Genomic DNA, 24,310 nt, shown 5'->3' on the forward strand with positions numbered 1-24,310 from the left:
ACTTCGGGAAAGAAGGCAGGGAACGGCAGGCTACTTATTTCCTCAGCAGCCTAGAGAATGTCCTTCAAGGCAGGGCTTTTGAGTTTGCCAGCTCCTGTGATTTTAACACACCAGCATACCATCTCTGGAAGCCTGCTTTTTCATGGTAGTCTCCTGACACTGTATAAGTAAGTCATTATTGTCTTTTAAAGTAGAAGCCAAGGAGGAGTCTGGGTGTGTATAATGTCAGCTTCATCTATGACATTTTGTATGAAAGACCAAATAGGAATTGAAATTCAAGAATGAAAATTCTTGTCAAGTGCATGAAAGTACAGGACCTTAAAAGGTCATCTGTTCCAGAAGTATCTGTAACAAAATCCTGTCGCTGTGTGCATTTCTCCTGTGCTCCTTAAAACAAAACACAGCAACCCCCAGAAATCTCATGAAAACATATATAGGTTCAACTGATATTCGAAGACATCAACTTAATAAACAATCCCTCTAAACCCTTGTTGGCAGAAGGCTAGGTATACATTTTTTAAATAAAGTTAATAATTAAAGTAACCAAAATCACATAATAGATGATGACCATTCATAATAAAGAGATATAATGTGCCCAACAATTCTGCCAACAAAAAGATTCTTTGTACTTTCTTTAAATATGCAGAGTGATCCTGTATATTTAAACATTTGATTATAGAACTTTACTTGTAGGTTTGGAAGCATAGATTTTTAAGTGCCTATCTTAAAGGTCTATCCAATTTTCATGAAGAAGCAACTATGAAATAGTAACACCAGGCATGTGAGAAGTTTCTATTCATAAAAATTTTATTTCTACTCCAAGTTTTCAAGGACATGCTTTCTACATAAAATGGGATGTACAGGTACAGCCTTATGGGAGGTAGACAACGTCATTTTCTCCAGAAGGAACCCAGGTGCTTCCCAGGGTTCTGGCTGAACCTTGAAAATCTAGAAAAGCTCAATTATTTTAGTTTAATTTCATCATTATTAAAATATAAATTCATCAATCTGGCTACTTTTTAAAGTGATAATAGTCAATTACCCTGTCACCGAAAAACATTTCAAATGTTTTCCTAAGAGCTAATTTTAATAATGTGAAATTGAGAAAATATTCCTGTACCAGCTAATTGAGTAATTTGTGCATTCATTGATTCAAGCACGTATTGAATGCCTACTCTGAGCTAGACAATAAAACTCAAAGATGGAAAAAGTTAAGGCCATTATCCTCGAGACGGCCACAGCCTAGTCAAAGAGGGAACGTCACAGATCACTGTGCCACACAGTGTGAGTTGTGGGGAAGCAGCCACAAAGAAGATGGTTCAGGCAACAATGTAGAGTGAAGGTCTGAGGTTCCAAATGCACCATCTATTTTACAGCTTTGTCTTCTATCCAATCTGCTGTACTTATCGACCAGGATTAGCTGAGCAGAGCAGACCAAAGAAGGAATATAAATTAGGCAAATCTCAGGAGTAAAGATAGAACATTCTTGCAAGAAAATCTGCTGAATCACAAGAATGGTAACTGCCAATAAGTATCTCCGGTCCCTGAAGAATTGACTAAATCTTTTATGGATGTTTCTGTAGGGAATGGGAGAGAAGAAGTGGTCTGGAGAGAAAGGAACCTGCTTTTGGAGTTTGCTTTCAGCTCACCTGAAATCTCCACTTAGCCAATCAATCACTTAATGCCTTTTTGGTGTTTAATGTCTGCATAATGATCTAATGAAGACAGAAGAAATGAAGACAGATGTATTCATTTGCATGAGTTCACTTATATATCAAGGCTTACTGAACAAACACTGCCGTAAAACAGTGGAACTTGGGCAAGTCAATATGTACTGAGGATTTCTTTCTTTTGTGATTTAAATTGCAAATATCACTCCCCTGATTAAGAGAACCTTGTAGGGGCACTGTAATCTCTTTCAATTAGCAAGCAGCACAGGCAACAGATGATGTCTAACTAGTGAGGAAAAAGATGGTTCTGGATTTGACTTTTTCCTTAATCACCATATTTAATGATCTTGGAAAATAAATGGTATAGGTTTACATCTGTACCCTTACTCAACATAACCGAATAGAATCCCACTGATAGTATGAAATGCAGTTGTTTGCTGTTTTCCTTTGTGTTTGTAATTCAATATTTTTAATTACTGAACTCCAGAAAGTTTTAAGAAAAGTAACAGTGATGCTTGGCAAACACAAGAGAATTATAAAAAATTCTTACAAACAAATAAGTATATTTAAAAACATAGATGCCTATACAATTAGTATGCAGAAACTGTATCCTTTATATAGACAAACAACAGCCAGTAAAAGGTTGTTATAGAAGAGAAGGCCCCATTTACAATAGCCAAAAGGTAAAATCTTTAGGAAAAACCTTAACAAAAATGTGCAAGATCTATATGAAGACAACCTTAAAGTGCTTCTGAAGCATATAAGATTAAAATAAATGGAAAGGCATCCCATTCATTCTTCAATAAGAACCGAGCACTTACAATGTACCAGGCAGTGTTTGAAGCATTGGAGATACAGCACTGAACAAAATGAACACTGTTCCTGCCATCTAAGAACTACTATTCCAGTGGATAGCATAAGTCAACATAAAAACACGTTTTCTTTAATCAACTGTATATCTATACAGTAGCAGTGAATATATGTATACTAAAATTGATAAAATATCATTTATAACTGTTCCAAAAATGAAATGCTTAGGCATACAAGTAAGAAAACATATACAGTACTTACATGGTGAAAACTAAAAAATTCTGATGAAAGAAATTAAAAAAGGCCTAAATAATTGGAGAGACAAATGTGTGTGGACTGGGAGACTCGGCATCATAAAGATGTTAATTCTTTCCAAACTGATATATAGGTTTAATGCAAACCTTATCAAAATCCCAGCAAAGTATTTTGTAACTATAGACAAGATTATTCTAAAATTTATATGAAAGGGAAAGGAATAATTTTTAAAAAGAAGAAGAAAGTGAGAGGATTTAGTCTATTCAATTCCAAATTTATATAGTTAGAGTAATAAAAACTGTGTGGTAGGTCAGGTGCAGTGACGCATGCCTATAAGCTCAGTGCTTTGAGAGGCTGCGAGAGGAGAATCTCTTGAGACCAGATGTTCAAGAGCAGCAACACAGTGAGACCTCATCTCAAAAAAAAAAAAAAAAAAAATTAGCCGGGCATGGTAGCATACATCTGTAGTCCCAGCTACTCAGGAGGCTGAGACGGTAGGATCACTTCAGCCTGGGAAGTCAAGGCTGCAGTAAGCCATAATCATGCCATTGCACTCCAGCCTAGGTGATAGAGTGAAACCCTGTTTCAAAAAACAAAAGCAAAACCACTGTGTAGTGTTGATGGAGGGACAGACATATAGGTCACTGGAACAAAACAGAGGACCCAGGAATAGACTCACACAAATATGGCAAATTAGTTTTTGACAAGATGCAAATGCAATTCAACAGAGGAAAGCCTGTTCAACAAATGATGCTGGTAACTTGACATCCACAGGCAAAAAAAACAAAACAAAAATTAAAAAAAATCCCATAACTTGACCAAAGTTTCACACCTTGTATAAAATTTAACTCAAAATGAGTCACAGTCAAAAAATTTAAACCATAATATTATAGAAACCGTATGAAACATTTAGAAACTGTTTCTATTGGGGAAAACAAGGTAAAGATAAGGAATCTCTGTGTTATTTTCTACCGCTGCATATCAATCTTTCAGTGGGTATCTGATTCAATTGGTCTGGGGTGTGTGCAGGCATCAGTAGTTGAAAAGCTCTCTCAGGTGATTCTAATTCTAACATGCAGCTAGAATTGAGGAAAACTGCAAACTCTACTACAGGACATGCACTCCCCAGACCTCATGTAATCTCCTACCATTTGTTATTCCTCTGCCTTTAACACCTCCCCTTCATCCACGTCCCTAGCTGAGGGCGTCTTCATGGCAGCTCTGGGATGACTCCTCCGAAGAACCACTGAGAACACTGTTTGCCCACATGGATTAGGAGCCCTCCCAGGCTGTGCCGTGATCGCCCTTTATTTACTCTTGTCCAAGCCCGTGCCACCTGTTGTTTAATCATCACATACGTCTTTCAGCAACTCTGTGGCAATTGTCCATGCGGTAATTTCCTGTTCATGTAGCTCCTGAATTTTAAGGACTTGCCAAAATGTATGAGTAACTCCCTTTTTCTGTATAAGCCTATTTTATTTTTTAAATAAGCAATGAGACAAAAATTTCAAGACACAAGAGTGTCGCAGAACAAAACAAGATTAAGCTGGACTTCATTCTGTGTAAGATAGTTTTATAAAACAATGAAATGGTTGGATATGGGTTCTGACTGCCGTATGCCCATGATACTTCTTTTCTGTTTTATTTTGTTTTGGTTTTTCTGTATGTTCAAGCAGATCCAGGCTGACCAATTTAGAGGGACAGACACTGAAGGCTTTACCAGCCTCCTCACCCAGGACCCTGCTTTCAGGTGTCTGTTCTTTTTACATCCTCTTTTGAAGGAGATGGGATTGGTGGTATGACATACCTCATACAGGGAGGCTTCATGGACAGGCAGTCTCCATTCTTTACTAGCAATGTTAAACAACCAACTAGCATACCTTGGGACATGTGGTTTCTCACAGAATCTTTGTGAGGGTACATGTTCTATTTTTGCAATAATGTAAATCTGTTGGCATTTTAAATGATATTGTTAAGTTTATATTATATTTTAGATTAATCTTGTCTATAACTGTGAAATATTTTGCTGGGATTTTGTTAGGATTTATGAAAGCCTGTATGTCAATTTGGAAAGAATTAACACCTTTACTGTGCTAAGTCCCCCAGTCCATGCACATGGTTTGACTTTCCAATTATTTAGACCTTTAATTTCTTTCATCAGCATTTTCTAGTTTTCAGCATGTAAGTACTGTATGTTTTGTACTAAGAAATTTTTTGGAGCAATTATAAATTGTTCCTATGAATTTCATTTCTGGGAACAATTATAAATATTTTTAAAAAAATTTTATAGTGGGGAATCTCACTGTGTTACCCAGGCTGATCTCAAACTCCTGGCCTCAAGGAATTCTCCTGACTGGGCACCCCAAGGTTTTGGGATTACAGGCGTGAGTCACCATGGCTAGCCTAAATTATATTTTATTATTAATTTTCTTATACATACGTTCATTGCTAGTATACAGTTATACAATTGATTGTAGTGTATTTAGCTTGTATCCTGTGGCCTTGCTGAACTTACTATTTCTGGAAGTTTTGTGAGTTTTTTTGTAAATTCCTTAGAGTTTTCTATATAGACAATTTTCATCTACAAATAGGGACAATTTTACTTTATTTCTACTCTGTACATATTTATTACCCTTTCTTGCCTAAAGCACTGGCTGAACTTCCAGCACTATGTTAATTTAGAGAGGGATAGCCTTACCTTGTTAAGGTTGTAGAGGAAAAGCATTCAGTATTTCATCGCTAAATACTATGTTAGTTGTGGGTTTCCTCTATACATACTTTTTATGAAGTTGAGGAAGTTCCTCTCTATTCCCTCTTTTCTGAGAGTTTTCATAATGAATGGGTTTGAATCCTGTCAATTTGTTTTGCATTGAATGACATGATCATGAGATTCTTTTCTTCTTTAGCTTGATAATATGATAGATTACATTGACTGATGTTCTAATATTGAACGAACGCTGCATCTCTGAAGTACACCCCATTTTGTTATAGTATATAATTTTAAAAATATATTGCTGAATTCTATTTACTAATATTTTATTAATAATTTTTTCATCTACATTCATGAGTGATGCTAGTCTGTTGTTTTCTTTTTTGGTTTGGTGTCAAAGTAATAATACTAGCTTCATAAAATGAGTTGGAAAACACATTTCTTCTTCATCTGTTTTCTGGAAGAGGTTGTGCAGAATTGTTCTTAATTCCTTTTAAGCATTTGGAGGAATTTTCCAGTGAAGCCATTTGGGTCTATAGATTTTGTTAATGGAAGTTTTTTAAATTACAAATTCAATTTCATTAATAGTTATAGGGCTATTCAAATTTTCCATTTCATATTGGGTGAGTTGATATAGTTTGTGTTTTTCAAGGAATTGGTCCATGTCAGTGAGATCAGAATCTTCGCAGATGGGAAACTAAGCATATTTTTTAAAGCTTTTCAGGGGATTCCAACATATAGCTAAGATTGAGAGACAGACTTAGGATTTGATGCATGAGGGAAGATTGGTAGAAGAGACTGGGACACCAATAGACATTATACCATGAAGGATCCTAAGAAAGCACTCAGATTTGAGTTTTAGAAAAGGTTAGCCTGTTGTTAGTATGAAGCAATGGTTTTGGGAATGGTAGTGTAAAGTGTTGAGGAGAAAGATTTTAGTCTTGGGTCAAGGAGAATCATTAGAAGGTCCCTGATGTCATATAATGTATAGATTAAGTTAAGCTATGCTGTGTCAACAAATTCAAAAATGAATAATGACTCAAATGCAACAGGAGTTTATTCCGCTCACATACAAGTCTATGGTGGGTGGTCCTGATCATTAGCTCCCTCTCACACAGAGATTTAGGGAGCTAGGCTCTTTTCCATTTTGTGACTTTGTCATTCCTTAATGCTCTTGTTCCCAAACTGTGCACTGAGGCACACGAATCCATGGTGAATTCACAGGACTGCCACTGGATGTCTTAAATTTTCAAAGAAAACACAGCCACACTTGATATCTGTTGGATGTAACATCACCTGCTAGCTTGAGGTAGTTCCGTTAAACATTAGATCACCCTACACTGCTTTTGTTTATGTCACAGTTTTCCAAAGCTGAGTTTTTTCCAGTTACTGTTATAATAAGCAAGTTTCACATGAAAACCAGTGTGAAACTGGAATTGAGGTTATCAGTGATTTAAGGACTTGAGAAGTTGTACAATGTTCAGCAGGCACGTATATACCATTCATCATTAACTACTTGTGGTTACTTAAGAGTGAAATAAACGTATTTTGTTCATATACATATATATCTTTTTTCAAATGGCTACTAAGTTAGGATAAAATACGAACTGTGTTGTGTAGACCTAACTACTTAGTAAATTGAACCAGTGGTATTTCATTTGGCCTGGAGGTGCTGTAAAAAATTACTGAGACACTAAGTGCTCTGTGAACTGAGAAGTTTAGAAACTTCTGCCCTAGGACTTTATCTTGTTTTCATTCAGCTGGTGGAAGTGGAAAGACAGCTCTCTTAAAAGCCATTACTGGTCTGCTTATGTTCACATCCCAAGGACAAGAACTTATTCCATCCATGTCTATACTTAACTTCAAAGGAGGCCGAGAACTAGAGTCTAGAGGATGCAATGGGGGTAGGATGGATAGGGAAGGACAGGTACTGACTGTGCCACACAGGCAACATGATAGACTGAAATACATCACAGTGGCTATGTGGATGGCATGGACACCAGACATATTAATGAGGAGGAATTTTCCTGAGTTAGAGACAAATTAGGATGTGAGAAGCATGAAAGCATGGAAGAGTGAGGATCAAAAAGGCCCCAAGGTTTCCAACTTGTTTGATTGGTGGATGTTGACATCTGTCACTGAGAAAGGGAATCCAGAAAACAGGAAGTTTGTGTTGCTGTGAGTGATTGGAGTGGGGCAGGCACACCATATAACGTCATATAAGAGAAATTTAACATTGAAATACCACAGAAAAACTTGGTCTTAAAAGTTTTCATCACACCTTAAAATCATCTATAAGACCTTCATCCCATGACCGTAGCATAAAAAGAGAAAGTACAATTTAAAAGCAACCACTAGAGGCATATTCATCAAAATAGGTGAAGCTCTTTACTTCTTTAAGTTCTATTAACTGCAGAGATTTTAAAAAGTACCATAAACAGTTAAATAGAAATATTATTAATGAAAACTCTACAAAGTAAATCACACATTTTGAAATGCTGGTGTCAACAATAATGTTTTGTTCCCTGCTGTATCTCCAGCATCTAGAATGGTGCCTGGGACATTCACAGGTCGAACCTGGTAACTGCTGGATGAACAAGCACATTGGTCCCAAAACAGGGAATTACAATGGGGTGGTGAGCAGTGGCTTGTGGCAGACAGAATTACTGCTGAACGGTGCAGAAGCAAAATGATAAAAGGAGCAGAATTTGAACAGGAGCAGAGTCATTTCCCTAAGCTTACTTGATTGATTATTTGTACCGATGCCTTAGTAAGGGGAATTGGGGCACACACCAGAATACTATAGATATATCTGTGTACTACTGTTGAAAAAAATATTGCTCACACTACAGTTTTATCTGTATATTACTTTTAGTGATGCCACTAGGAAGTTTATTCCCCTCAGGAAATAAACGGATGCTTTTTCCAATACTCATTTCAAGCTCCTCCTAACATCCCCTGGTTCAGCAAAGCTGTGGGGATCAAAGCTGGGTTTCTGTGATAAACTGTTGCATTTTCAGTCTCAGTTCTTGCCATCCAGACAAGCCGAGAAAGGTTTTTGGGAATTTTCCACCTCTGTATAGTGATATGAGGGATATACTAGAATTTTTCTCATCCCTTGGGAATCTGAATATAAATTTGATCAGTGGCAGGGGTGTTCAGCATATAAATATTACCTGGCACAAATATTCATGTGAAACAAAATTACGATTGGAATTTATCTCATGCGGTGATGGGAGGGCTGGATTAATATCTGTATGTTTCCTGGAGCACCTCCAAAGAAAGGGGACATACAAATAATGCAGTGCCAAATACAAAAATACGTGACCCCGAAGGTATGTAATATATAGGGGGTCAGGATTCTTTTAAAAATGGATTACACAGAGATGTTGACTGTTTTTCTGGTATAACTAATTCAGGTATCAAATGTCTTCTACAGCATTCAGTTAAAAAAATAATCCCTGCTTTAAAAATATGGCAATACTAGAATTCTTTCAATTTCTACTTCTCCAAAAACCAGTTATTTAATTGTCAAAATTTGCTATTAAGCTTTCCAATGTCTAACTTATTAACAAGTTATTTAGTTTTCGCGAGTCTTGGTTTCCTTAGATCTAATTTAGGGATGATAACAGTGTCTACCTATAGAATGTGGTGAAGATTAAGTAATACAATTCTTATAAGGAACTTATAGTAATACCTGTCACACAGGAAGTGTTCAATATATGTTAGCCAGGGAATTATTGTTATATTTTGCCATTATTATTGTTATTTGGATATTGGAAATTTCCATGTATAAAAAACTGCCAGTTTTCTACTATATTTTGATTATTATGAATATAAGACAAAACAATTAACATTGGTATTTAACTGCTGGTGAAGTCACTGACTACTTTGAGGATCTAATGAAAGCACTGAACCCTTGTCCCAGAAAAATTCTGCGCATGATTTCAGGGGAATTTATGAATTCCCTTTGGGGTTTATCCATGTACCCTACTTTAGAAACTCTGACCTAGAAGATCAGGTTTGAGCACTGTGAAAATCAAACAGCAATTTACACTGGAGTGACATTTTATAATTTGTGTGTATGTTAGGCAGGGATTGTAGAATAGCAAACAGCACCCACATCTATCAGTCATGTGTTCCTACACAATCATCACAGTCATCTGATAATCTAAATTAAACTATGATGCAAGGTATCAGAAACAGGAAGTGGCTCACCTCAGCAAAATCTCCTCTCCTAAGCATGATGGCCTGAGTGGTGGACATTTAAATGCAAGAGGTGATAAGGACCGGAAGAAAGCACTGGGCAGCATATCTCGTAATTGCACTTGCTTCAAGAGCCTCAGGCAATTTTTCTTCGGGAGAACTCTCCGTCTGTAATTTTCACTTGTAAGCCATTATAATCACATTGTTGACATGATTAAAAACTGGATTTTTCAAGTTAAACTGAAGCAACTGGCATGGCTATATTTGAATTTAATTACTCTGATTTTCAATGTTTGCTTAGATAAGTTAACTACATTCTTAGAACTACTTATAAATTGTTTTGACCTAATATTTTTAAGGATTTATAATGGTCAGACTCTGTGGTAGAGGCTAGTATTTCAAAGACCAATAATCACTGCCTCTATCTTTTTTCGTTCACATTCTAAATGTCTAAGAGACAAACAGTGAATAATTTCAGTGAAATGTGGTCAGTTCATAGCACGGCCTGGGAACCAGAAAGGGAATAACAGCTCAACTTGTGGTCCTGAGAAAGTCCACTATAGGCTATTGATGGCTATTTAGAGGTTAAGTTCTTCTTTAGATGAAAGTAGGATATTTCAAAGAAGTATAAATCATTCTATTATAGAGACACATGCACATGTATACTTATTGCGGTACTATTCACAATAGCAAAGACCTGGAACCAACCCAAATGGCCATCAATGATAGAATGGATAAAGAAAATGTGGCACATATACACCATGGACTACTACGTAGCCATAAAAAGGATGAGCTCATGCCCTTTGATGGGACATGGATGAAGCTGGAAACCATTCTTAGCAAACTGACACAGGAACAGAAAACCAAACACCTCATGTTCTCACTCATAAGTGGAAGTTGAACAATCAGAACACATGGACACAGGAAGGGGAACATCATACACCAGGGCCTATCAGGAGGTGGGGGGATAGGGGAGGGATATCAGGGAGTTGGGGAGGGATAGCATTAGGAGAAATACCTAATATAGATGACAGGGTGATGGATGCAGCAAACCATCATGGCACATGTATACCTATGTAACAAACCTGCACATTCTGTACATGTACCCCAGAACTTAAAGTATAATAATAATAAAAATAAAAATAAAGTAGGGTATTTACTTGCAGTATTACTATTGCTTCCACTTAACAAAGAAATGAAGATACCAAGTATTGCTTAGCAAATTAATGAGCTATTTTGGGGAGGAGATCTTTTATTTTTGCATGTACTTTTGGGTATCCTTTTGGTCAGTATCCTGTTTTTTCATTTTTATATTTTTTTGAGACAAGGTCTCACTCTATTGCCCAGGCTGTACTATGATCTTGGCTTATTTCAGTCTTAACTTCCTGGGCTCAAATGATCCTCCTGCCTCAGCCCCCTGATTAGATGGGACAACAGGTGTGTGCCACTATGCACAGCTAATTTTTTAAAACAGCATTTTTTTTTTTTGTAGAGATGGGGTCTCACTATGTTGCCTCAGCTGGTCTTAAACTCCTGGGATCAAGCGATGGTCCCACCTCAGCCTCTCAAAGTGCTAGGACTACAGGCATGAGCCATGGTGCCAGGCAGGCCAGTATCTTATATTGAATAACTATTTGAATATGAAAATGCAGAACTACTGTGCTAGGATTAGAATGATCAGATGTTCTGATCTAGGAGTCCAGCTGAACAATAAGAAATGGGAGCAGCTTCGTGGATATAAACAAAAGAACACTCTGGAAGTGAAAGAAGACCCTGAGAAAGATACCAGGTAAGGCTGTAATACAGCTAGTGAGAGCTCGTCATCCCTGAGTTAGGTCACTTAGTGTTCAACATAAGGAGCCAAATGCTGCATCTTCAAAGACAACTAAGAGCACAAGGCTTGAGGTTCCATTCTGCCTGAAAGGGAAATGGAGAAAGGATAAACTTCAACAAGAAATCAGACTTCTTAAATAACCAGGGAAAAGCAGAACTTAGAGCTACACTCACTTGGCCTCTTTCTTTCATGAATATCTAAGTACCCATGAATCTAGCATGAACTAGGAACCTAACTGAATAGAGAAATTAAAATGAAGAAATTCCTGATACTTTTAAAGATTATCCATTGTTTTAAAGCAGTTTATACTTTTCCAAGTACTCTTACATCCATTCACTAATTTAGCCTTTAGAAAAACTCTGTAAAGAAGAGCATACTACCATTTTGTAGTTCAGGGACACCGAGACTTGAGAATTAGGGTCCTTTCATTAGGCAGAACTTCATGTCTGTTTTATGTACATGAAATTTCTTCCTCATATAACTGAATGCTACAAAGTTTCAGACTCATCATAAAGTAATTGTCAAACATCGGACCAAAAGAATGTGTAGATGAAATACTTTTGCGAAAAGACAAGAAAAATAAAGCTAGCCTCAGGCAGGCTCCAAGCCACCAGGCCACTAGTAAATCAGTCCCTCTCATTTTGCTACAGATGCTTGTGCATCAGGGGCATTTATTTGACTTTCTCTTGTTTCATGAGACTTGATCCATTTCAAATAAAGGAACAGATGGAAAACTAATAGTGCAGTCACTGCAGATAACCAAGAGGCAAAGTATCTGGGGAGCCCTGTGGACTCTCCATGGAGAAGCCATGGGCCTGCTGCGGTGAGTCAGAGTTTCATGAGAGCCCTACTCAGACCCACTGAATTCAGAACTGGAGGAGGCTGTGCTGCCTGTATCAAGGACAGCTCTCACACCCTGTATTTGGCTTCCTCTATCCTAACAGGGAGGGTAGCATTCTCTCCTGGTTTCTCTCCTGGTCCCTTTTGGGAAACCATTTTCTTGTCACAAAGAAATGTCCCCCATTGGAGTAAGCAGAAAGAGAATGAGAAGATAAAGCAGTCACTACTATTTCCTCTTTGGTGCCATCCATCCTTTGTATTAGTACCTCAATCACCTTATGTAACACTATCTTACCTAAGTATAACTAACTTCTAGCCTCACTCTGAGTTTGAAATGCTTTAGCCCCTCTCTCCCTCTCTCCTTTCCTTCCTCCCTTTTCCTCCCTCCCTTCCTTCCTCCCATTGAATATCTATTGATAATTTCCTAAAGTCTAGGGACTTTGCTATCAGCAAATGATGTAGACTTAGTCCCTGACCTCAAGGAATTTATATTCTATTAAAAAATACAGACCTTGTGAGTCAGAGCAAGATGGCTGAATAGAAGCCTCCACTGATCAACCTCCCTGCAGGAACACCAAATTTAACAACTACACAGGAAAGCACCTTCATAGAAACCAAAAATCAGGTGAGTGATCACAGTACCTGGTTGTAACTTCATATCACTGAAAGAGGCACTGACAAGGGTAGGACAAACAGTCTCGAATTGCCAATGCCACCCCTTCCCCATCCTGCAGCCTCACGGCATGAAGAATCTCTGAGCTTGGAGGAAGAAAAGTGCTGTGATTTTGGGACTTTGCATCGGAACTTAGTGATGCCCTATCACAGTGGAAAGCAACACCAGGTAGAATTCAGCCCATGGAGGAAGCATTTCGACCAGCCCTAGCTAGAGGGGAATTATCCATCCCAGCAGTTGGCATGTGAGCTGTGACAAGCCTCACCATGGTGGAATAAAGTAGTTTTGGGCCCTAAATAAACTTGAAAGGCAGTCTAAGCTACAAGGACTGCAACTTCCAGGCAAGTCCTAGTGCTGTGCTGGGCTAAGAGCCCATTGACTTGGTGGGCATGTAATCTAGTAAGATATCAGCTGGGGTGGCTAAAGGAGTGCTTGCACCACCCTTCTCTCAAGCCCAGGCAGCACAGTTTGCAGCTCCAAAACAGACCCTTTCCATCTGCTTGAGGAGAGGAGAGGAAAGAGTAAAGAGAGAGGACTTTGCCTTGCAACTTGGATACCAGCTCAGCTACAGTAGGATAGGGCACCACACAAAGTTGGGAGGACCTCACTGCACGCTGCAGCTCTCGAACAAAACTTCTAGAGAAAACCTGGGTAAAAACACACTCCCCTGAAGGGAAGAACACAATTCTGGCAGGATTTATCACCTGCTGACTAAAGAGCTCTTGGGCCCTGAATAATCAGCAGCGGTAGCCAGGTAGTACACGCCATGGGCCTTGGGTGAAAATCTGAGACATCCTGGCTTCAAGTGTGACCCAGCATATTCCCAGCTGTGGTGGCCATGAAGAAAGACTCTGCTTGAGAAAAACAGAGGAAGAATAAAGGGGACTTTGTCTTATAACTTAGGTACCAGTTTGGCCATGGGGGTAGAGTACCAAGTGGGCCCTCGGGGTTCCCGTTCCAGGCCTTGACTCATGAATGGCATTTATGGACCTGCTCTGGACTAGAGGGGGGCCCACTGCCCTGAAGGCCTGGAAGCATTCATCACAAGCCAACTGAAGAGTCCATGGGCCTTAAGTGAACATCGGTGGTACTTTGGCAGTATTCCCCATGGCCCCTTGGAGCTGTTGGCCACAGGGAGAGGCTACTCTGCCTGTAGAAAGAAGAGAGTAGAGTGGGAAGGACTTTTTATTGTGCTTTAGGTACCAGCTCAGCTGCAGCAGAATAGAGCACCAGGTAGATTTCAAAGGTTTCTGACTCCAGGACCTGGCTCCTGAATGGCTTCTCTGAACCCATCCAGGGCCTGGGGGAACTCTCCACTCTGAAGGGAATCTTCACCCTGAAGCGTGGCTGGTTCTGCCACTTGCTGATTACAGAGTTCTAGGGCCTTGAGCAAACATAGGCGTTAGCCACGTAGTGGTTACAGCAGGCCTTGGATGAGACCTAGGGCTGTGTTAGCTTCAAGTCTGACCCAGTGCAGTCCCAGTGGTAGTGGCCACAGGGTTGCATGTGTCACTCCTTCCCCAGTTCCACGCGGCTCAGCACAGAGAGAGAGACTGTCTATTTGGGAGAAAGTATGGTAAGAAAGCAAGAGTTTCTACCTGGTAATCCAGATAATTTTTCTGGATCTTATCCAAAACCACCAAGGTGGTGCCTCTATGAGTCTGTAAAAGCCACAGAATTACTGGGCTTGAGGTGCCCCCTAACGTAGATATGGATGCAGTGACCAAAAAATTAGATCCCAACACCCAAGTCCCTTCAAATACCTGGAGAGCACTCCCAAGAAGGATGGATACAAACAAGCCCAGACTGCAACAACTACAATAAATATTTAACTCATAAATGCTCAGACACTGATGAACATCTAAAAACATCAAGATCATCTAAAAACATGACCGCATCAAATGAATAACATAAGGCACCAGGGACCAATCTGGAGAAATAGAGTTATATAACCTTTCAGAGAGAGAATGCAAAATAGGTGATTGGAGCAAACTCAATGAAATTCAAAATAGTACAGTGAAGAAATTCAGAATCCTATTGGATAAATTTAACAAAGAGGTTAAAATAATTAAAAATAATTGAGCAGAAATCCTGGAGTTGAAAACAGGCAACTGGCATACTAAAGAAATGCATCAGAGTCTCTTAATAGAAGTGATCAAGCAGAAGAAAGAATTAGAGAGCTTGAAGACAGGCTATTTAAAAATACGCAAAGAAGACAAAAGAAAATATAATGAAAAAGGAATAAGGCATGCCTAAAAGATCCAGAAAACAGCCTCAAAAGGGCAAACAGAGTTACTAGCCTTCAAGAGGATGTAGAGATAGATAGGGGTAGGAAGTTTATTCAAAGTGATAATAACAGAGAACTTCCCAAACCTAGAGAAATACATCAGTATTTAAGTACAAGAAGGTTACAGAACACCAAACAGAGTGAACCCAAAGAAGACTGGCTTAAGGCATATAACAATCAAACTCTCAAAGGTAAAGGAAAAGGAAAGAATCCTAAAGTCAGCAAGAGAAAAGAAACAAATAACATAGCATGGAGCTCCAATAAATGTATCAGCACACTTTTCAATGGAAATCTTACAGGCCAGGAGAGCGTGGCATTACATATTTAAAGTACTGAAAGAAAAAAAACTTTTATCCTTGAATTGTATATCTGGCAAAAATTGCTTTAAGCATGAAGGAGAAATAAAGACTTTTCCAGACAAATAAAAGCTGAGACATTTCATCAACACCCAACCTGTCCTATAAGAAATGCTAAGGGGAGCTCTTCAATCTGAAAGCAAAGGATGTTAATGAGCAATAATAAATCATCTGCAGTTATACAATTCACTGGTAATAGTAAGCACAGAGAAAAACACAGACTATTGTAACACTGTAATGGTGGTATGTAACCTTAAATAGAAAGACTAAATGTTGAACCAATCAAAAATAATAACTATGACAACTTTTCAGGAAATAGCCAGTACAATAAAACATAAAGAAAAACAACAAAAAGTTAAAAAGCAGGGGGACAAAGTTTAAGTGTAGAGTTTTTGTTAGTTTTCTTTTTGCATATTTGTTTATGCAATCAGTGTTAAGTTGACATCAGTTTAAAATAATGGGTTATAAGACAATATTTGTAAGTCTTATGGTAACCTCAAATTGAAAACATACAACAGATACATAAAGGATAAAAAGGAAGACGTTAAAACATACCACCAGAGAAAAATCACCACTAAAAGGAAGACAGAAAGGAATGACAGAAGGAAGAGAAGACCACAAAACAATCACAAAACTAATAACAAAATGGCAGAAGTAAATCCTTACTTATCAATAATAGCATTGAATGTAAATGGACTAAACTCTCCAAACAAGAGACAGAGTGGCTGAATGGATAAAAAATAAGACTCAACTATCTGCTGTCTACAAGAAACACACTTCACCCATAATGACTCATATAGACTGAAAACAAAGAATGGAAAAAGACATTCTATGCCAATGGAAACCAAAAAAGGGCAGGAGTAGCTACATTTTATCAGACAAAATAGATTTCAAGAAAAAAACTGTAAGAGATAGAAAGGGTTCATTAAATAATGATAAAAGGGTAAATTCAGCAAGAGGATATAACCACTGTAAATACATGTGCACCCAACACTGGAGCATGCAGATAGACAAAGCCAATATTATTAGAGTTTAAGATAGAGACAGAATTCAACACAATAATAGCTGGAGATTCTACTTTCAGGATTGGACAAATCATCCAACAGAAAATCAACAAAGAAACAATGGACTTAATCTGCACTACAGACCAAATGGACCTAATTGATATCTACAGAACATTTTATTCAACAGTTGCAGCATACACATTCTCCTCAGCACGTGGATCAACCTTGAGGATAGATCATATGTTTGCACAAAACAAAAAATGGAAAGATACTCCATATTCATTAAGTGGAAGAATCAATATTGTTAAAATGTCCATACTACCAAAAGCAATCTATCAAGTCAATTCAATCCCTATTAAAATACTGATGACATTCTTCACAGAAATAGAAAAAACAATCCTAAAATTTATATGGACCCACAGAAGACCCAGAATAGCCAAAAGTATCCTGGGCAGGGGAGGGGGGAGAACTGGAAGAATCACATTACCTGACTTCAAAATACACTATAGTGCTATAGCAACCAAAACAGCATGATGCTGGCATAAAAACAGATACACAGAGCAATGGAACAGAATAGAGAACCTAGAAACAAATTCATACATCTACAGTGAACTCATTTTCAACAAAGGTGCCAAGAACATACTTTGGGGAAAAGACAGTTTCTTCAATAAATTATGCTGGGAAAACTAGATATCCCTCTGCAGAAGAATGAAACTAGACCCCCATCTCTTGCTATATGCAAAAATCAAATCAAAGTAGATTAAAGATTTTAATTCAAGATCTCAAATTATGAAACTACTACAAGGAGACATCAAGGACACTTTCCAGGACATTGATTTGGACAAAAATTTCTTGATACCCCACAAGCACAGGCAACCAAAGTAAAAATGGACAAATGGGATCATATGAAGTTAAAAAGCTTCTGCACAGCAAAGAGAACGATCAACCAAGTGAAGAGACAACCCACAGAAGGGGAGAAAATACTTGCAAACTATACATCTGACAAGGTATTAGTAACCAGAATATATAAGGAGCTCAAACAACTCTATAGTAAAAATTTTAAAATAATAATCCAATTTAAAAATGGGCAAAATATTTGAATAGACATTTCTAAAAAAACCAGACAAAAGGCCAACAGTTATATGAAATGGTGCTCAAAATCATTGATCAGCAGAGAAATCCAACTCAAAACTACAATGAAATATAATAAGATCTCACCCCAGTTAAAAGAAAAGAAGTAACAAATGCTGGTGAGGACATGGAGAAAAGGGAAGTCCTGTACACCGCTGGTGGGAATACAAATTAGTACAACCACAATGCAGAACAGTTTGGAAGTTCCTCACAAAACTAAAAATAGAGCTACCATATGATCCAGGAATCCCTAGCAGCATATACCCATATACTGCTAGGTGTATGCCCTAAATAAAGGAAATTGATATATCAAAGAAATATCTGCACTCCCATATTTATTGTAGCACTATGTACAACAACTAGGATTTGGAAGCAACCTGTGTTCATCAACAGATGAATGAATAAAGAAAATGTGGTACATATATTCAGCCATAAAAAAGAATGAGATCCTGTCATTTGCAACAACATGGATGGAAATAAAGGTCATTATGTTAAGTGAAATAAGCCAGGCACAGAAAGACAAACATCACATATTGTCACTTATTTGTGGGAGCTAAAAATTAGAGCAATTGAACTCATGGAGCTAAGGAGTAGAATAATTGTTATCAGAGGCTGCGAAGGTAGTGGGGGAGTGGAAGGGAAGTGGGGCTGGCTGATGGGTACAAAAACATTAGAAAGAACGAATAAGATGCAGTATATTTGATAACACAGCAGGTGACTATAGTCAATAATAATTTAATTGTACATCTTAAAATAACTAAGAGTATAATTGGACTGTTTGTAGCACAAAGGATACATTCTTGAGTTGATAGACACCCTGTTTACCCTGATGTGACTATTATGAATTGCATGCCTGTATCAAAACATCTCAAGTACCCCATAAATAAATATACCTACTATATACCCACAAAAATTAAAAACTAAAAGAAGAAATACTGACTTAAAGAAATAGAAAATTATAACACTATAATTAGTTATGTTTAATTAAAAAACAAAGGGTTAGTCTGGGGCTAAGTTGGGACAGTCACTTGAAAAATATTTGCAAATGGTTCATTATGCCCTAACAAACTGGCCCTATTGCCTCGGGCAAGTCACCAAATCCTTGCTGTGCCTTAATCTCTGAACTGTAAAATGAGAGAACTGAAATATATGGCTTAAAATTATCATATTTTATTGACTTTAAGGTGACAGTGATTATAAGGCACATTGTTACTTTATTTGCTACTAAGAAATAATATGGCTGGGTGCAGTGACTCATGCCTGTAATCCCAGTACTTTGGGAGGCTGAGGTGGGAGAATCACTTGAGCTGAAGAGTTTGAGACCACCCTGGGCAACATGGCAAAACACTACCTCTACAAAAAAATTTAAAAATAAGCCAGGAATGGTGGTGTGCTCCTATAGTCCCAGCTACCTGGTGGGGGATAGGGGCGATGAGGTGAGAGGATCACTTGAGCCTGGGAGGTTGAAGCTGCAGTGAGCCATGTATTGCACTACAGCACTCCAGCCTGGGTGACAGAGCAAGATCCTGTTTCAAACAAAACAAAACAAAACAAAACAAAAGAATACACTGTCAATTAAATTACAACATAGCTGTTTATCACTAAGATTAAGTATTATACTTATTAAATAACTCAAAGTGTATACATGAAAGGAAAATGTAAGTGAAATAAAGTATTCCTACAACTTTTCCACATTCAACCTCTGAAGCAGTGACACTGATGTCCATATTTTCTATATGATATTGTCCTTATCACCAGTCCTTTGGGCCACCAAAAGCACTGTGATGCTGTATTTTTTACAGTGCTCTGTTATTGTCCCTTGGATTTTCTTTCAAGCTGCTGAGGCTCATTTGGCAAGTTTCAATTTTTTAAAAAAATTACTTTATGAAGCCTGAAGAAATATTGAGTATAATTAAATTATAATCTAGGGTTAGATACAACTTAATAATAATTCAACTCCAAAAGGAAAGTTATTGCAGGTGAGACCCTAACATTTGCAAACACTTGATTTTAAGGCACTGTGCCGATTTCTCTAAACGACTCTGAGGAACCCATATTTACAGAAAGAGGTTTTGTGAACAATCTGGCATTAGGTATATTTGTTGTGTGATTGTATATGTATATGTATGTACGTATAATACAACTTTAGCTGCACCAATCCCCCCTGCACAGTTGAAAATCCACATGTAACTTTTGACTACTCAAAAACTTAACCATTAATAGCCTACTGTTGACTGGAAGCCTGACAACATAAACACATATTGTGTGTGTTACATGTATGATATACTATATTGTTATAATTAAGAAAAGAGAATGTTCTTAAGAAGATCATAAGGAAGAAAACACATTTACTATTTATTAAGTGGAAGAGGATCATCATAAAAATCTTCATCCTCATCTTCTTTACGTTAAGTAGGCTGAGGAAGGGGAAGAAGAGGAGGGTTGGACTTGCTATCTCAGGGGTGGCAGAGGTGGTAGAAAATCTGTGTTGTAGACATGTGCAGTTCAAACCTGTGTTCTTCAAGGGTCAACTGCATATATGTATGCGTGTGTGTGTCTGTGTATACAGTTATACTATATATATGCAGCATATATATCGTATATATATAGTGTGTGTACATATACACATATAATCCAACATATGAACTACACACACACACATGCACATAATCCAACATCATATGAACTAGAAAACAGAAGCTGTGTTTCTTAACAGCAATATTAGAGTGTAGACTTTGAGGCTTGGGTTTAGAAATGCTTTTCAACATGTAGGGTTTGGAAAGGGAGCAAACATCTTGTTTTCAAAACCTAAAGTTTTTCTTAGGACTTATGACCATAATTGCCACAGAGGAAAAAAGAGAAGCTTTCCCACTGTAATTGTTCATTTGTGTCAGAAAGTCCCATACCCTTACAGGATTTAAGGTCTACCCTTGTAGATCTTATAAATATTTTGCTAGATTTATATCTACTTATTTCATTTTTTTATGCTATTGCAAATGGTACTGCTTCTTAAATTTCTAATTATTAATTGCATAGAATTAAATATAATTGATTTTTAACTGTGGAAAAAAAAGAAAGTCTCATATCCCTGAGATAGAAACCATTGCAATAAGAAGGGAATGAACAGGTTGTCCCAAAGAGAGACTGTTTGTTGCTTAATTATGCTTACTGCCCTGGTCATCAGGTATGAATTTTGCATTTCCTAGCCTAATGCTTGGCAGCACCAAGACAATTCAGAAATGGTTCATCATAAACCCAACGTCTTCCATCTTCATGAAATAAGCTTGTCTCCCATTGAATTTCCTTCTCCTTCCTTTCTTGGGCTTCTTCTGCCTTTTTCAAGTTTGTGTTTTGCTTCAGTTGCAGTATCAATGTCTCTGATTTTTAAGTTGAAAGTGACATCCTTCTAAAAGCAGTGGGATTTATATTATTTCTGATCTTTCAACTTCCTGATTATCTTCTTGATTATAGACATCTTCTTGGTATCTACAAAGACTGTATTTTCCACTGCTGCATGCTTTGCATACATTACACCATTCCATTCCCCTTCAATTGAGCAAAAGGCTTCCAATCCTTTGGAGAAAAAATCACAGTGGTAATTCTGTGCTTCCTGTCCCTAGAGAAAGTTTAGTGTGGAAGATGATATTTGTACTATCATCAGTTTTGGAATAATTAAAATTGCATTCTCCTCCTAGTTCCATTCAGAGCACTGTGAGGACAGACTATCCATAAACACTGGGGAATGTGAGGATGTATTATTTTCTCACAGTTTAAACACAAGGCACAGGGCTTGTGGCCCCACCGTAGGTTGTGTATCCCAATTGACATCCTAAGAAATTTTGGTTAGGTCCAAATATCAGCACTGAATTGAATTTTCTTGATAAAATACTCAGCATAAAAGGCTGAAGTAGGTGGATGATGGGAAATCCGCTCTGCCTCAAATGTTACATTGTTTTTGGAAACTCAGGGAACTGGGCCCTCTAAAACTAGCTCTGTGTTCTCTTTGGAATCATTTGGTAATATCCAGTGACACCGAAAGATCTTGCTTAAGTGGCTTTTTGGCAAGGAAAGTGTGACATCTGAGCCCATATCCTGGCCCCGGGCAGGCACTAGAAACTCTGGGACTCAGGGGTGGAGGATGGCCCTCTTCCAGGTCCTTGGGGTGTACTTACTCCACAAATGTCCAGCAAGAAAGTCATTTGTAAGGCCCCCATACTCTGTGCCTCCAGGAGAGGGGGCTGAGGGCTGCTTCTGAGCATCCCATTTCCTTCCCCACTTGACTGCCTCCTCAGTTGACAAGTTTTGATACTTGTGCTTCTGGAACTCATGGGAAAGTGTCAACAGAACATTTTAGACAACAGTATGTATTCCCTCCTCAGGTTTATTTCAGGTTTTATTCAGTTTCAGGTTTATTTCCTGAAACTTCAAGAAGTTACATTTATCCAACGATATCACCAGGAACTGCAACCAAGTAAGTGCATGCACAGGCAATAATAGTATTATCATTCTTACATGTCTAAGGACAACTGTAAGATGCATCCCAGTTTCACAGTTGTTAAAATGTGTATGTTAGGGGGTAGTTTGTAGGTATTGTATGTATGTATATATTAATCAGAGACAGGGTCTTAGTCTGTCACCCAAGCTGGAGTGCAGTGGTACGATCTAGCTCACTGTAACCTTGAATTCCTGGGCTCAAGTGATCATCCAGCCTCAGCATCCTGAGTGGCTGGGATTACAGCTGCATGCCAGCATGCCTGGTTAATTTTTAAATTTTTTGTATAGATAGAGTCTTGTTATTTGCCTAGGCTGGTCTCAAACTCCTGGCCTCAAGTGATCCTTCTGCCTCAGCCTCTGAAATTGCTAGGATTAGAGGCATGAGTCACCACACTGGGCCTCGACTGAAATTCTTCCAAGGACGACAGAGACCAAACAAGCGTATCTCTAAGTCCTAGGTTCCACCTTCAGTTACGCTTGTCAGTTTCTTCCTCTTATTCCTCCACATAAGATTTTGAAGAGAGATTTCTTCTGCTAAAATAACAACTGTGAACCCCTGTCAAGTGGGATGTATGGCCATTTCCAGCTCTTGCATTCTGTAAGTCTGTAATAATGCTGCACAGGCTAAGTGACTGAGTCTTTAATTTCTGGGACCTTTACTGGCACAGGCTTCTTCCAAAGTCTTAGGGGGCATCCTAGCAATGTATTCACACCATCATATGGTTTTGTCAAATTTGGAAAAATATATTTTTGAATTTTTTCTTAAAGATCTCTCTCCCCTCAAATTGTATAAAATTGAGGTGGCACAAAACCTAGATCTTCCTTTGATCATAAAATTTTACATCTGGATAGCACTTAAGTTGGCCAGAAGAGTCACATACATTTGATTCTCACAGAAACCCAGGTTCCTATAGATGAAAAATCTGAAGCTTTTCAAGTTGAGATAACTTGCCTAAGGACACATATCAGGCAAATCCTTTTGCTAAGACTTAAAACTCTAAATTCAGTTCTCACGCTACATTCAGTCTTCTTTCTGCACTATCACTTTAGTTAACATGGGTTGTCTCGGCTTGACCAGGCTGCCAAAGTGACTCTTATCACAAAACAGTTCTGAATTCTAGTTAAAAGTTCTAAGACTATTTTTCTTTTATTTTTAATGCAAACATAAAACAGTAAAACAAGTTTTAGCTCCAGTAGCCTGTGAAAGTCACTTTCACACAATGCGCAAAAGAATATTTACTGATTTTTTTGAGTAAGTGACCTGCCAAACCCTCATTTGGGAGGCCACACCAGTTCCAGAGAATAATAACTTTGCACTGAAATTCCAGAGAAATACGCCTGCTGAGGGTCTTTTTTGTTTTGTTTGTTTTATCTTTGTTAAGCTCAGTGATATATGCACATATAAGAACACATTTTTCTCATATCTGAAATCTGGATACATATTTCCTAGAAATGTATTACTACTGCCTTTATTTTTTTCATTGAATATTTTCCTTTCACAGATTCATCATGTGGTCTGAATAATACCCACTCTTGTTATCAAGCACAAACAGAAAAGAGGACAGTTTCCCTTTTAAAGCACAATGCCCTGTTGATGCCTTTAAAAGTCATTAAAGAATATCTCACCAAGCCCATGAGAGCATTACAATAATTGCTTCCCTTACCTAGGTGAAAAAGGACATATCTGTCAAATGGAAAAGTGCAGAAGCAATTAACACCTTAATATTCTACTGGGAAATTGCCTGAATTAAAGAAATAACAGAGTCCTTCATGGTTATTGTATTTCTAATGTTTAGTTACTAGCATGACTGTCCTCAGTCACTTCCATTTACTTTCTCCAGCACAACAGGGCTAGGAGTTAGGAATGGGCACGGCAGAGGGTGTATTTGAGTGTTTGCGTATGAGGCACATATGGTTCTTCAGTTGCATTTTTCAGAGGCTGAATGCAGAAGTAGGGCTGGCATATGCGCTTATGAAATTAATATGCAAGGATACATATGTTTCAAATCAACTTCTCAGGCATAAAAAAACCCACACTTC

The 24,310-nt window shown here is 38.0% G+C and overlaps 1 protein-coding gene and 1 pseudogene across 12 annotated transcripts in view; both read right to left on the reverse strand.

Moving 5' to 3' along the window:
- GRIP1 (glutamate receptor interacting protein 1) overlaps window positions 1–24,310 on the reverse strand; it is a 710,594-nt gene that overhangs the window by 186,175 nt on the left and 500,109 nt on the right. The gene's annotated exons all lie outside the window — the stretch shown is intronic.
- Window positions 20,984–21,865, reverse strand: LOC110568132 (oxysterol-binding protein-related protein 9-like; annotated as a pseudogene).

The sequence above is a fragment of the Aotus nancymaae genome, unplaced genomic scaffold (genome assembly GCF_030222135.1).
Source record: "Aotus nancymaae isolate 86718 unplaced genomic scaffold, 86718_ANA_hifiasm-v0.15.2.pri h1tg000016l, whole genome shotgun sequence".
Taxonomy (NCBI): domain Eukaryota; kingdom Metazoa; phylum Chordata; class Mammalia; order Primates; family Aotidae; genus Aotus; species Aotus nancymaae.